The sequence below is a fragment of the Puma concolor genome, chromosome E4 (assembly GCF_028749965.1).
Source record: "Puma concolor isolate L17-30 chromosome E4, mPumCon1.1.hap2, whole genome shotgun sequence".
Classification (NCBI taxonomy): Eukaryota; Metazoa; Chordata; class Mammalia; order Carnivora; family Felidae; genus Puma; species Puma concolor.
This window is the reverse complement of record NC_141683.1, coordinates 19407504-19419742: the sequence shown is the minus strand read 5'-3', so window position 1 is coordinate 19419742 and position 12239 is coordinate 19407504. Positions and strand designations below refer to the sequence as shown.

The 12239-nt window shown below is 39.3% G+C and overlaps 1 protein-coding gene and 1 long non-coding RNA gene across 4 annotated transcripts in view; one reads left to right on the top strand and one right to left on the bottom strand.

Annotated features, from left to right (window-relative positions):
• Positions 1–1483: 1483 nt before the first annotated feature.
• On the bottom strand, positions 1484–4956 carry LOC147572487 (uncharacterized). The gene is made up of 3 exons (XR_015246462.1): positions 4589–4956; positions 3812–4155; positions 1484–2850 (listed from the first exon to the last, which is right to left on the bottom strand). It is a non-coding gene; the product is annotated as an uncharacterized LOC147572487 (long non-coding RNA).
• Positions 4957–5077: 121 nt separating this feature from the next.
• The window catches only part of BRINP3 (BMP/retinoic acid inducible neural specific 3), a 416023-nt gene continuing 408861 nt past the window's right edge, over positions 5078–12239 (top strand). Inside the window, exon 1 of one of the 3 annotated variants that reach the window (XM_025927773.2) lies at positions 5078–5766. The gene's annotated coding sequence lies outside the window, so the exon portion shown is untranslated. Of the gene's footprint in view, positions 5767–7132; positions 7551–8519; positions 8937–12239 lie in introns of those variants that run through there. The other 2 variants (XM_086694879.1, XM_086694878.1) reach the window with 2 other exon arrangements.

Here is a 12239-nt window from a genome sequence, read left to right as displayed (position 1 = left end):
AAATATGTTCACATTTGCTTTTATTCTTATTTAATCTAAGAACAATAATCCCTTTGAATAATGATAACTGTCAATGGATTTCGTTGTTGATATTTGTCTTTTAGGTTTGTTATTTCCAAAAAAAGTAACTTGCATGTTACTCAAATATTGATGTCTATGAAGGAATGAAGAAGAATGGCTTCAGTCACTCCAGAAAACTGAATATTCCCAAGCCACTGAAGTTTTATAACTTTTCTCATATTAAGAAAGCTCTTTGTCGGGGCGCCTGGGTGGCGCAGTCAGTTAAGCGTCCGACTTCAGCCAGGTCACGATCTCGTGGTCCGTGAGTTCGAGCCCGGCGTCAGGCTCTGGGCTGATGGCTCAGAGCCTGGAGCCTGTTTCCGATTCTGTGTCTCCCTCTCTCTCTGCCCCTCCCCCGTTCATGCTCTGTCTCTCTCTGTCCCAAAAATAAACGTTGAAAAAAAAAAAAAAGCTCTTTGTTAATGGAACATGGATTTATTTTTGCATAATAATGTTTCCATCACAATGTATTGTCTTAGTCTCTGCATTTATTTCTTATTGTACATGTGTGTGTCTGTGTGTATGTGTGTGTTTCAGATATAAGTTTAATTAACCTTCTTATTTTGAGATGATGGCTTTCTTCTCGATGCACTTCTATTTTTTATATCGGTAGGGAAATTTAAAAGTAGAACTGCAGGTGACATGATGGAATGTGCTATTGCGGGTGTTGGAATTATCTACACGTTAAGGTTGTGTAGGGGGTGGTTGGTAATAGTCTAGGGAACAACCTAGTGAAGTACAAAAACACTGAGAATCTTTTCTGAGAAAGTAAAATTACACCAAGAAATGTTCCCCAACCACTGAGGGCAGGGATGGGGTGGCGCGAGGGTGGGGGGAACTGGGGAATATAAACCATGATAGGGAAATAAAAAATTTCTACAATGGAGAGTATTAGTTGTCAACAAAATAAACTCCAATAAGGACACATCTTTGTACTACCTTCTCTTTCATCTATTCCTTATCCCAATCTTAAACTGCTTTAACAGCTAGTGTTACAGTTTAATGGATTTACAATGAATACTACCTAAGAAGTTAGGAAAACTACATTTAAAGTTCCTTGGATTACCGGTTAGTGAATGATTACACGAATCACTTAACCTCTCTGGTTCTCAATTTCTTCGTCATAATGAAGGAGTTAGACTCAATGGCCATTAAAGTTCCTTCAAGTTCCAACATACAGTGGTCCCCTCTTATCTCTGGTTTCACTCTCCCCGGTTTCAGTTACCTGGCCGCAGCTTCAGTTTCCGGAAACTTCTGACAAGTGGTCAGAAGGTCAACAGTAGCCTAGCGCTATGTCACGGTGCCTATGTCATTCACCCTACTTCATCTCACCACCTAGGCATTTTATCATCTCACATCATCACAAGAAGAAAAAAGATGAGTATAGTACAATACACACATCACAATACGATACGTGAGAGACACACGTTCACATAACTTTTATTACACCATATTTTTGTAATTGTTCTATTTTATTATTGTTCAACTCTTACTGTGCCTAATACATAAATTCAACTTTATCATAGGTGTGTATGTGGAGGAAAAAACATAGTGTATTTAGGGTTCTCTACCATCCATGGTTTTAGGCATCTGCTGAGAGTCTTAGAATGTATCCCCTGTGGATAAGTGGGGAACACTGCTGTACTTTTTTTGAGATTCAAATATATTGGCTCAGTTTATTTAGCAGCACATTCATTTTATGGAGTAAGGCAAGCAGATGCCTGCACACTTAGGTATTTAAGAAACTTTAGGCACTTTCAAAGAGAAAGATCTAAAACCAAAATAAACATACAACAGAGACTAAAGAAATTTAAATATTCCAATGAGGGAAATTATATATGCATACCTGTGTGTGATATGACCCTTTCATATGCAAGGAACAGTTTGAATTTACTTATCTTCTACATTTTTGTTATAATTTTGATTTAAGGTTAAAACAATCTGAAGCATATTGACATTTTTATTGACAAAGCAAACTGACTCACAATTTCCCCAATACAATATACCTTGAATATTGCTTTTAGATTAGACATTTTTGTGGATTAATAGTTAACAAATATATCACGTGGTACCTATACCACTAAAAAGAAGCAGCCAGGATAGCAAATAAAAACATTACCAGTAATATAAAATGTGCTTAGATACCCATTGCAGATGTGCATTGAGATGATCCAGGAAAAGACATGCTGAGTATAAACTTATAATGTATAACTTTTGAGACAGATCTAAGTACAAACCAGGTAAAAGCTAGCTAACAGATGTAAAAGCCTATGGCTCTATTTTGAGGTTCATCACACTTAATCATATGATTTAGTATAACGCTCAAAGACTTAGCTAGTTTAATAAACTTTAAGTGCTATTAACTATGTTAAAGTTAAGGAAACATGGGTCACAGAATTAATATTTTTTAATCCTGTACTTTTTATTCTCCAAATATTTAAAAGAACATCAATCTTGCATTTATTTTTCATATAAAATAAAAATTTTAATATTATACTTTCTAACTTAAGTCAAGTTGGGTCCTCAAAAAACAATTGTATTTCTTTGAATCACAATTTAGGTAAGTAAGTTTAGCAGCATATTAAATCTTACACGAAAAATATGCTGTCTAATACATCACAACTGTTAAGGTTGAGTTTGTAACAAATTTAATTCGGGGTATCCATCCCCCTACCAACATTTGTCAGCCTGCGTAAAACAGAGACATAACACAGAAATGAGCTTTTGGGTAAAATTAGATCACTGAAGAAAAACTTCTGCTCTAGGTCCTTATTAGGGCTGGAACACAGCCTAAGAACAGAAAGAAAAGAAAAGTTATACACACACATGAAATTTTTTCCCTGGACAATTTTGATAGTAATAACGACTATAGATACTTGTGCACATGCACAGTTTGCCTTTATGTTGTAATATGACACTTAGCTATCTCTCTTCTGGGATTTCCTAGTAGAGATTTCTAGAAAATTGATGACTTGAAATAAAGTCTATTCTTATCAATGGAATTTTAATGTCAGATACTTTAGATGAAATTAAAACCATCCTATTTGTATCAGGAATAGCTCATTCTTTATCATTAAAATTTGGGAATAAGGGGTGTACAGTGTAAGGTATGACAACAATGGAGAAAAAATAATACCGATATTGTACCAGTAAAATATCTGTAACTTAAAATGGCAATAATTTCTCTCAGAGCAAGTCTCCTTTAGTTTTTCACATCCACACTAGTCAGCTTACGCTTGATAAACCAAGTTCACACAATTTGCAAGGTGGATTATTCTGCACACTTAGTGACATGTGATGTAAGCACAATCAAGAGGTGTTTGGCTTCCTCCCTCTTTTTCACTCTTCTCATAATGAGCAAATGCAGGCTGGGGGTGCTATAGACTCATGAAAACCAGAGGGCTTTCTGAATTTATAGCTATCACCACAACATGCAAATAGCTATCTTGGATGCTAATAATTTGTATCTGGTACAAGAGTTGGAACAAAGATGTACAGGTTAGTAAGGGGTATGAGAGCTTTAAGTTACCTTTAGCTTAAAGCTTACTTATTAAGCTTCAGCTGAATACACATTCTTATTTCTGGAGTGGAAAGAATATCATATTTTAGAACATGGCCAAAATATACGAAAACCATGGACACGGAGCTACTACAGTACCCGTGTTCTTCATTTTGAGAAAGAAAAGTGTTAGTAAGAAATAAAGGAGATATTTAAATACTCTTCTAACAAGCAAGCGGGAATCAGCTTTACCTGTGTGTAGGTTTGGAATATAAGAACTGAAGCGCCTTAAAGCCTTCATGTTGCCTCCTTAAAAGCCCGCTAGTTCAAATTCACCCTTACACGCTGCTATTCTCCTAGGAAGAGGGAAAAGAAAATTTCCACTGACCCAGCTCGTGATTTACATACAGAGAGCAAATAAATGAATGGAGTGGGGGATGGGCCAGTGAGAAGCAATGTGTTTCCTTTTCAACCGCAGAAAATAAGATTACTTACCAAGAACATTTTTTATCCAGGGCAAATGTTTATTCCCTCTATCATTCGGCGCCTGAGTCTCTGCAAGAAATCAATTTCCACTCTACCTTTCCCTCCTATTTCTGAAAAAAAGAGAGAGAGGCGGATAATGCTTAAGCTTCAGGGTCCAGAGGAAGGTAGAGCAGAGGGCAAAAGACTCCCACAGCGCTCTTCATCCAGATCCAAGCTCAGACAGGGAACCCATGGGGAGGGAGGGACCTTCCCTAAGGAGGGGACCGAGGGTGGCGAGGGGGGAATCATTTCACAGCCAAAATATAAATCATCTACGAAGAGAGTTACCAGCCCCTAGTCACACAAGCAATCCCCTGGGGAAGTAGGTTTCAAAGAGGAAAGGGAAGTTCCTCACTTGAAAGAGAGGGAGAGAGAGAGAGAGAGAGAGAGAGAGAGAGAGAGAGAGAGAGAGACGAGAGACTGCGATTTGGGGTTGGGGTTTGGGCTTGTAGAAGGGATGGGACCGTGGAGAGGAAAAGAGAGACGGAACAAAGCTAATCTTACCCGATCGATCAGGCGATCGTGCGTGCTGTATCGGGATACGAAAATGGCAAGATAATGCATTCGGCAGCAAAGCCATTTCTAGCACTCTCTCCCTCGGTAACTGTGCGGGAACCAGAGGGGCCGCGAGAACCTCACAGACTGTCACCCGCCTCCCCAGGAACGGTCCTCAGAACCTCCAAAGCCCCAGCTTCTAAAACAAGGCATTTGGAGCTGAGGTTTCGGGTGGAACCGAATTGCCTTGAGTCGCGGGCTGCAGAATTCTCCGAGAAAACAGGACCCGGGAGGGCTCCCGCTGCCTTCGCTGCAGCTGCTGACAACCGCTCCAGGCCCCCGCGCCCGAGCCTCCGGCGCAGCGCCCCCGAGAGCGCCCGGCCACTCGGCCTCCTCCGCATCTTCAGCCCCTTGATTACCACCCCCCCCCCCCCCCCCGCCCCAGTGCAAACCTCTGATGATTTGGTCGTCCTAAAGTGACCACAGGGGCTTATTGGGGGGGGGGGGGGGGTTGTGCTGGGATTCCTTACTACGCCTCCCTCAGTTGCCGCGAGTGAGAGAGTTCAAGGGAAATCCTAGTGAAATACACTGATGGAAAACTATTAATCCTAATAATAATGTGCCCAACGCAGGTAACTCTTAAAGAACTGAGAGTGGGAAGATCAGAGCAGGATTTCCGAAGCAGTGCCCTCTTGAATTCTCATTGGATCCTTCCCAGCAGCCTAAATCATTCCTGCTGCTGAATCTATCAGGATGACTACAGCCCTGCTCACTAGTTCTCGCTTTATCTCTTGTCTTCAGCACATCCTTTTACTTCTCTTTGCAGATTTATCTGTATCTCACCTCCTGTTCTCTGGGGTTACACCGCTTCTATTTCTCCCCACTGTATGGGCATGTTACAGTCAGTAAATTTTCACTTTGTCTGCCCAAGGATCTTCACAAATAAGCCCCCCACCCCCCAAAATAAAAGGCACCTCTTTCGCATGTTGCTTCTTTTCCTTGGGGGTTCCGTGGCTTTCTGTGTAACTGGTTTTTAGTTGGTTACATGCCACCAGGAACTGCTGATTTTTTCAAAGTTCCACCACCCTGCAGCTCATCACTACCTTAATTTGGAAGATCATGGAATATCTGTTTGAATCCTGGATATCTTTTTCTCACAGTCATCTTGCTTCCTGAAATGTCCTCTGGTAAGTTATTCTCCTTACATTTTATTAGAAACTTATTGCTAGTGTTATTTTTAATGAGCTGTGTTGAGACAATATCTCATTAAAAAAAATATTTTTTGTTACTTTCAGAACTCAAACATCTATGTGACTGTTAATTGATTAGTATATTAGTTGCAATTGTGCTACCAAGATACAACCCATGTGATGAATTATCCCATCAGCTTTTACATTATTTATTTCTGTCCTCATTTATATTACAGGTTATAGGAAACATTAACCACCCCTCCCCCCTCCCATTAATGCTTCTTGGCACACATTCTTGTGCCATTTGAAAGGTCAAATTTTATATGTTTATCTAAGAGTAAGCTTAAAAGAAACCTTCAAGAAAATTTCAGGGTCTGAGAAAGTTCACTAGTCTCTGATCTTCAGAAGGTTGTTCAGGTCAGCATTTGTTCATTGCAAGCAATTACATGACTGAAGGAGGACTTTTGTTAAGTGTATTTTTATGGGTTTAGCCGGACACTAAGTGCTAATAGCCACTCTATGGTAAGAAGAAGAGTGGGAGTTTTAAGTGCACCATTTTTTTTTTTCTCACAGTATCCCAAATCACACGTGAACATATTATTTTGGGCATTGTATTTCAATACAGGCATCATATTTAGTATATTTCTGATTTTATGAATTTAGCTAGTGAACAGCTAATTGGACACACAGTACTCATTTCAGAGGAAGAAAGCCATCGGAAGGAAGCACTGATTATCTTCGTTCCAATAAATTGAAATTCAGGGGCAGACTTCATATGAAAAATTTAATTACCTCACTCTTCACACTTGTTCAGCCCCCAGACTCAATTTTTAATAAGTATGTTAATATGGCAGTGTTTTTGGCTTTTATGAACATTTTTTATGGGCTTAACTGACAGTTATGATTATCACTTCCCCTTTAAGTATAGGTATGTTGAGGAACATTTAAATCTTAGCTTTTACTTCACATATTGACAAAGACAGTGTATTAATTAAATGCCAAGCCTGCGTGTGTTAGTTATCTCTAGTGCATACTAAGGTTTGAGGGTTTTCTCTGTGACCCCCTCTCCTCCGCCCAGCCCCCCTTAAGAACAAGTTCCTGGATTCTACAATATTTCTCTTTACTGGGATGGATGGAGGTGAGAACCTATTGTTTAAGCTTTTCTTATTTCCCTTACGTCTTTTCGTTCTTCATTTTCCTTTTATATCTCTCTTTTTTTTCCCCCCTTTCTCGCTCTCTCTGTCTCTGTTTTTTGTTTTTTAATTTCTCGGAAAGAACTGTTCCTGCCCTCATTGATGGCTGACGCGACGACCTAAGTAATGCTTTTTTTAATTCAAAAGCCCTTTTAGCTTCCAGACATAAAAGTACTCCAGCTGCAGCGTCACCCCATCCCCCAGTCTCAGGATTCAAGGGCTTTCCCCCCTTGGCTTCCACCAGCAGCCCATCAGAGCAGGGCTGAGACTGTGGTCCACACCACTTGGCGCCCCTCACCCGTCACTAGTTTCTACCTGGTCTCCTTCCCAGTCTGGTCGTCCTGTCTGACAAGTGCCATCAGCAGCCCTGACTTTACTTGAAGAAACGAGGGCTTCGCATAATTCACCCATTCAAATATCCTCTTTGGAGGACTGTTGCTATTGCGCAAGGGTGCAGGAGGGGGGTTAGGGGGGGGAAAAAGCCCAAAACACCTAAAAACAAAACCAAAAAACGCAACTTTCAGTGCAGTCAGATCTTTTCTTCCTAACCTAGTCTACTCCAGTGAAGCACAGACGTACGTTGTTGAGGTAAGTGCGTTTTGCTATATTCTAGCCTGAAACTCAGGCTTGGGAAAGGGGACATTTACGCTTGAAAGGCTCTGCCACCGCCAAGGACGCTTTAACCGGAGGGCTATCAACAGGCGACTGTGCCTGGAGGCTTCTCCGCAGCTCCTGGCAACGCCTAGGCCACCTGGGCGCGGAGAGCGCGGACGACAAGGTGCCCGGTGGCCTGGCTGGCCCTAGGCTCGGCGCTGGGTGTGGGGATGGCGGCGCGGGGAGGGACTGTGTCCCGCACTCTGCCCGGCCAGCGCAGGCTCCGCACTCAGCCCCTGCGGCGCGCAGTGCTCGGTGTGGGCAACCGCAGCCCTGGAGCGCGGGGCGCGCCGGGGGGCTGCGTCCGTGCCCAACGCTCCGTTTCCAACCTGCCTCAGGCCAAACTTGAGCAAACCCTCTTTTCTGCGTGAGAGGACAGACTTGGGAGCTCTAGACTCTCTTATCAACGCCCTTCTGCATTTGCATTTATTTATTTATTTATGTTTTTTAATGAGCTATATCTAAGACTAATAAATGACGGCTCTTCAGCATGCCCGCTTTGTAAAACCCTAATCGCCCTCTTCATCCCCCTGCTTAGTCGGACTCACACTTGCTAACTGACTTCTCAGGCTCCGTGTTAAAGTATCATTGACCGTCATTCCCCGTCTGCCTTCACCAACTCGCAAGAATCGGGGGGGGGGGGGGGGGGGGCGGGGGGAGGAGAGAGAGTTGAATTTCAACTTGGAGATGGAGCTTGTGATATAAGGTTGAAGTTAAAGCAAAGAGTGGGGTTGGGAGCCGTGTGGCTTATATTAGACCCACTTTCCAGTTGGGCTTTTATTTTTTGTTTCCCCCTTTCTGGAGGTGGGGCGGGAGGTGGGAGGATCTGGGACTGGGCGCGCTCCCCTCCGCTGTCCTGGAGGGGGTGGTGCTTCTTGGCCGCTGGTTACTGCTGGTTCTGCAGCCAGGCAGTGGCAGAGAGTTTAAGTCTCTGATGGCTGTTCTCCTAGTCCCCAGGAGTTGAACCAGAGAGCGTTTTACTCTGCACCAGGTCGAGAACGTGATCAACCCTTTAGAGCAGGGACCTCCTTCTAATGGGGATCGGTCTGGAAAAGGCTGGGGAGGCTCTGCCTCCGAAGATAAGATGCCTGTTTAGAGCTGTGTGAGATGCCAACCAGAGGCTTGAAAAGAGGAAGAGGTGACTGGGGTTGCAAAATAACCCCACTATTGCTTACAGATATTCTAGCCAGTCAAATGTATGTAAGCAAAGAAGAAAGCATCAGGGTATAAAACTGTCACAGCAGCCTCGAAGACAGAGGATTCAGAATTTTGAGACTTTTTTTGCATGCTGTTTAGATTTGTCATCATGCAGTTAAGCAGGTAAGGACTGAAGGTCTATATTTTATTGACAACCATGTAACCTGCATTTGACCAATCCTGTGATAATCTTTTTTCTGCCTCAAGAGATGGGATACATGTATTTTCAGATGGTTCTCCTATGATGCATAACTTCTTGGTATTCATATTCGTGAGCCCTTTAAATCAATTTAAATGTTTAACTTGCATTCATTGAAATGTGTAACAATGCTACAAAAATCATAAACTGGGCAGAGGTCAAAGGAAGAAATGGGGAGGGTACAGAGTTGGAGGGAGGGATGCATTACCCTGATGAAGTATGTAAAATAGTAGTTGAAGAAATGCCTTGAAATTGTGCTTCTTGTTAAGGTCACAGACCTTAATATAAGGACAATTGGAGATTATTAAGGGCATCTTGAACTAGCAATTTAATTCTGACTATTTGAGAGAAATGTTTAATGGGTTATAGTCCTATTATTTTCTCACTTCCAAAAAAACATTATTGGGGTGGGGGTTGGTTGGGCTTTCAAATAGGTTAAGAGAGGAGCTTGCCCTAAGGCAATGTTTCATATAACCCCAGTATAGAAATCTTTGAGCTTGGAAAACTAGTTGCAAACTGAAAAATAAGCAAATTTAGAAAATTATAGTTAATCTCTCATAAATAAAGCTTTTTTTTTAATTTTAAGTTTTGTAGATGTATAATTTTAGCAGCTAATAGATTTCTTCTACTATTAGATTTAACAACAAAATACTTTAATTAAAATGACAACACATGTTTTGAACGTGTGAAGTTTTGTTAGTATTGATAATGTTTTGTAATGTTTTGCTTACATGTTGAAGGAGTCTGGAGTCCCCACATAATGAAGCAAAAAATTAGTGAAACCCAATTCTAAAACTATCCTACTTATTTCTAACACTTTCTCTTCTCTAAGAAATTGTATTCTTTAAGATTTTCCCTGGAAATAATTTTAGTACTTACATTTATTGATGTGGATTTCTGATCAATAATTTTTCTGCTTGTAAGGCTCACTGATAACATCTTGAAGATATAAGAAGGATAATTGCAACTTTGGGTCATAAAATTGCAAAGTTATAGTGCTTTTCTTAAAAGGGAGTTTGATACAAGAGGTAGTTTTTACTCCACTGGAGAAAGTAATTTGTCAATGAATTCCAATTCTTCAATTCTTCCCAATTCCTCAGTTCTTTTGCATTTTACCCTCTAGAATTTTATTGTAGTGAACATGTTCAGTGTGTGTGTGTGTGTGTGTGTGTGTGTGTACGCCCACTTTTGGGTGGGTGGAGAAAGTATTTATTTAAATATACATTGCTTTAATAATGTTTTTGAAGTGAAATATGCACAATACCTATATGATTGATTTCATTTATCATTTAATCAGATAATGTGTTATTCTAGCCTCTCACAAGATATTTTCTTAAACTCAACATTACAGTGGAAATGTAGATTTTTAAATAAAATACAGTACATCTTGATTTTCTTCATGCAAAATGATTGGTATATATAGGTAACTAAATCAAATCTAAATAGGAAGAAACCTTTGGGATTCTAAAAGAATGTGTGTGTGTGTGTGTGTGTGTGTGTGTGTGTGTGTGCGCGCGGTGCGCTTGTATGGATTATATATACACACATGCATATATAAAATGAACCTTATTACTAGATTTGTATGTTCTTTAAATAAAAATGGAATTTATTTTCAGAATAGTGTCTTTGTGTGTTTCCCTCCACAAGTGCAAAGAACTTAACTTGTAGGACTTCAAAACTTTGATACTTTGTTATCAACCTATGCTTCAGTTTCCTATATTTCCTGCTATTTTGATTTTTTTTTCCATATTCTTTTTAAAATGAGCAGTTACTGACTGGAATAAGTGTCTGCAATTTTAGCAATCTAGAAAATTGGGTATTAGTTTGAAGTTCAGACACAAACAGAAATGTAACACCAATGTGGCAAGTTGACATAAATTCATCTTTCATGAAAAAATACCACAAAGGTATTTGGATATTATGATTATGACTTCTGATTAATGACGTAAGCCCCTAAGAGTCTTAAGATTTTTCTCTTAATTTCCTAGCAGTGGGTTATTGTGATACGTAGAGTGAGATGGGTTTAGGATTCCTTCCTCAATGTCAATTCTAGCTCTACCTCAGTAATATGATCCTAGTGAAATTTCTTGACCACTCTTCATTTATTTTCCTCAACTCTCAAATGGGGGAAAATAATATCTATAGTCTTGTTATAGATAAATGACATAAGAGATGAAGATGCTTTAAATAGACAAACATGTTCTGAAAACAAAATATATTTTGAAAAAGATAGCATTTACATTTAATTTTTTTTTTTTTTTTGGCCTTTTTGGATACAGTTCTCCTTCCATGAAGAAGTAATGATGTTGACAACTTTTTTTTTTTTAATGATAGTATCAAATATTCTTGGTATATGGTGTCATGGTGTCTAATGAATTTAAATAATGTTTTCTTTTTGTTTTGATATTGTGTAGCTGAAAAACAAAACAGAAGTTGAAGAATGCATTCCTTCACGCACACTAATTCTTAATTACATTATATTTACCTTGGCTTTAATGTATTTCTGGGACAATAGTCACATTTACAAAAGTAGTAATTCTTCATTAACTTTTCAGTGTCAGTTAGTGAAAGGAACGTCTGATTTCTTAGCAAATTTTTGTTATTAACCTGATTCCTGTCAGTTTAATTGAAAATAAGGTCAACTGTTCTCATGTAGCAACTTTAAAAATGGAGTAACTCAAAAAATGTCAGACTTTAAATTTCGAACATTGTTTATAAACTAGTATTCAGCTTACCAGAATTAATTAGGAGACATCTGGCATTGTTGCTGTTTTAATTTAGCAACTATGTGGATATTTTCATTTAGACATTTAGGTGTGTAATTGAGCAGTTTCTCCATTTGCTGCTATATGGTTTTATGATTTTAATGTTTACAATTTATAAGTTCTAAAGGAGAACAAAAGAAAAAAATAATTTGTTTGAATATTATTATTGACTGTTAATGGATGATCATGATTATTAAAAGAAGGGAATAGTATAATCATGTTTATTCCATTCTAGAAAAGAGGAAAAGAATCTCTAAAGATGAACTTTCATCATGAGCACTAATGATCTTTCCTGAAAATCTATCTGGAAGTTCTTTTTCTTTCTTCTTCTTCTTCTTCTCCTTCTTCTTTAAACTGATATCAAATAGCCACTCTAACAATTTTATACTGGTCATCAAATACTGTCATCAATAACATTTTAAAGCTTTCATTACTGTCATTTCAAGGCATAATTGATGAGTT